The sequence below is a fragment of the Acomys minous genome, assembly GCF_964271855.1.
Source record: "Acomys minous genome assembly, chromosome: 14".
NCBI lineage: Eukaryota > Metazoa > Chordata > Mammalia > Rodentia > Muridae > Acomys > Acomys minous.
The window spans coordinates 89,482,266-89,485,816 of record NC_140496.1 but is presented as its reverse complement, the minus strand read 5'-3'; positions in this window follow the sequence as shown (position 1 = coordinate 89,485,816).

The window sequence follows — 3,551 nt, the reverse complement described above, 5'->3', positions numbered from 1 at the left end:
CCCTTGCTACAGAACCTGCTGGAAAAAGAACTACCAATTACTTTATGCTTGGACCTTCTACAGTCCTGGAAATTCTTCTAAACCAGTGCTTCTCAACCAGTGTGTCACCACTCCTTTGGGGTCATCTAAGACCATCAGAAAACACAGATATTTAAATCACAATTCATAACAGTTGCAAAATTACAGTAAGGAAGTGGCAGCAAAAACAGTTTTATGGTTAGGGAGTCACCATAATTTGAGGAAGCATATTCAAGGGCTTCAGCATTAGGATGGCTGGGGTCCTTTGCTCTAGTCCTTTGCCTCTAAGTGGGGGCTTGTCATGTTTTTCTTTTCACAAATGGGTCTGATCACTGTCACATCCTCATCCCCATCAATGTAATCTAAACCTCCTTCCTAATGCACACAGAGTTCCAGTGGTGCTTTACTTGTGATTTAATGATGGTATTTACACCAATACCTTTCCATGATAGCATGTTTAAAGAACTTTCATTAGTCATTTATTAGCAGAGTCAGCATAGGAATTTCTTACATACATACTCCTTTGGCTTGTTGGAAGGATGGATCTTGCAGTTGCAGTTACAAAGAATGAATGATATACTGACCTACTTTAAAAATCAAATGAGGTTTAGATGTATGAGGGATTCTTGGTGTTTAAATTATTATTCAATTATGTAAGTGAATTTATATGGCATATCTGAAAGAAAGCTTTTGGAATGTTAGTGTTTCTTGTTCCTATATATCCTTTACCACAAATAAAAACATTTTCTATTCTTCCAATCATTATTTTCATGATAAATATTAACCACATTTAAGTGAAAAGCATAAACATATCTTCCTATTTGATGTAATTTAAAAAGTCTGGTGCCGCTGGAGCCGCTGGAGCCGCTGGTGGCACTGCTGTCTCTGCCGCTGCTGCTCTGATCCGAGAAAGTCCACGCTCCTTCCGTGTGCAGGGGCAAGCAGGTCCTCTGCACCCTGGTCCCTCCGAACCGTGGAGCACTTCTGCTGCCGTGGTGTGGGGACCTTGGTGTTTCTGGCTCAGAAATCTGTGCAATTCCCTGAATTGTTCACTGGAGCTTTCAAACACGGTCCACACTGCTCGCCGCGGACATTCTAGTGGGACTCTAGATGAGAGAAGCATGGGAGAATGGCAAAGTAGAAGGATCCAGAGGGTCCTAGAAGCCTACAAGTAGAACATTATGATAGGCAGATTTGGGCACAGGGGTCCCGCTCAAACTAAGGCACCAGCCAAGGACAATACAGGCCATAAAACTTTAAACCCCTACCCAGATCTAGACAATGGACAGAACACTCTCCACAGTAGAGTGGAGAGTGGGATATTACTTTCTCACATACTCTGGTGCCTCACCTTTGACCATGTCCCCTGGAGGGGGAGACCTGGTGGCACTCAGAGGAAGGACAGCAGGTTACCAAGAAGAGACTTGATACCCTATGAACATATATAGGGGGAGGTAATCCCCCCTCAGGAGCAGTCATAGGGGAGGGGAATAAGGGGAAAATGGGAGGGAGGGAAGAATGGGAGGATACAAGGGATACAATAACCATTGAGATGTAACAAGAATAAATTAATAAAGTAAAAAAAAAAGAAAAAAAAAGTCTGTAGTGGGGGTAATAATAATTGAAAGGTAGATCGGTACTTCATTGTTTATCTCATCCAAGTGGAGCTATATTGAAAGGGAACTTTCTTGCAGATCACACATTCACATTTTTTGATAGCATGTCACATGTGAATCATGTAAATACATAGGAATTAATTTCATACTTGTAATATATGATATTAATGTAAAACATCTCAGGATATTTTGAACTCAGCTTTCATAAGAAATTAAAAGTAGAACTTGTTGAAATATAGTATGATTGATAAATACTCTTGGAATAACACTTATATATTTGATATGTTTAATGCTTATTATGTTAACACATAAAATAACTTCAAGGTTTATATATGAAAAGTGACAACATTCATTGCTTTGTACAATATTTCAATGAGTCTTCAACTTTCTTTAGCTATAAACTTTATGTGTGGTGCTCTATGGAAAGAATATTCTAGAAGCCTTTCAGTTAAATTTATATGATCACAATTTATTTTAAATGTTTTTAAAAGTGTTGGTGTATTATTTATGTATAGATAGTGCTTGAAACTGAACAAAACTCATACCTATTACTTCTACAAGTGGTATTGAATGTTAAAGTGATGACTTTTTTTGCTGGGTCACATATTTTTGCATTTCTGGAAGACATGTTAATGATGATGCACTGGCATAGTAAAAGATTCTCAGTGTCTATAGCCTTTTGATAATGGTGCTTTTAAGTGTTATGCCATGGGACAAGGTGTGTGGTCTGAGAGTAACCCTTTATGTATTTCCTAAATTGGAGAATAAAAGCAAATGTTCTCTGCTTGCTAATGTGCCCACCCTTCCTCTTCCTACCCCTTCCACAGTCCTTCTGGAAATGAATGATTAAGCCAAATAGCCTAAGGGTAGGGTCCTTTGCTCTTTGTGGCCAGTTCTCTGTGAAGATCTTGGAGCCTGAAATAGTATCTGCTTTAGAAACAGAGAATTATTTAGAGAATGCATACACCCCATGATTGCAATTGAAGATTTCAGGGTTTTTATAGAGGAAAAAAATAATAATGTTTTAAAATCCCTGTTCATATTATTTAAAGCTCAAAGCTAGGTGGAAGAAAATTTACTCAGCCACAGCCTTGAGTCCTGGCCTCAAAGGGAACACCCACACTGGAATTTGCGTTTTCAAAATTGAGACAATAGTCATTCAAAATAATAAAATATTTCACATCAAGAAAGGTAGCTGTAACTTTTATGCAAACTTACTAATATTTGAGATGGAATATTATTATTAAAACTCAAATATATTATTAATTTTTACCCATCTAGTGAATGAATAAAATATCCATTCTTTTTTCATAGTCAAGCTTTCTTTTTTCAATACATATTCATTTCATTTAATAATATTTTTGAAATGCCCTCATTCATCTTAAAAGTTTTAGAGTTTCACAGTCCTCCCATAAGTTAATGTAAGATTTCCACTGCCTGAATATATGAAAACATAACAGAAAAACTAGTTTTGGGAGTTTCAAATATTGTACATCCTTAGGATCTAGGGAGGAAGTGGCATTCAATCTTGTAGTTCTAAGACCTAAGGATATTTGCATTTATAGACAGTCAGAAAATCAGGCTAGGCAAGACAATTTAGCACAAAATTAGAGAGACATTAAGCTAATTCTTTAGAGACTCTCTCTCTATATATATATAGTCTCTCATATATACATATATATATATATATATATATATATATATATATATATATATATATATATGAATGTTGAGGAAGGTTAGAAGATTAAAAAGTCAACAAAAGAAAAGAAAACAACACTTTTCAAAGAGTCATCCAGAAAATTCATAATTTCTGTAAATAATGATTTGGTTCCAGGGACTTCTGAAACTCCTAGGCACACAGTAGAATTTAGTGAGAAGAAAAATAATCTTGGAGTGTGAGAAAATGCTTTATAA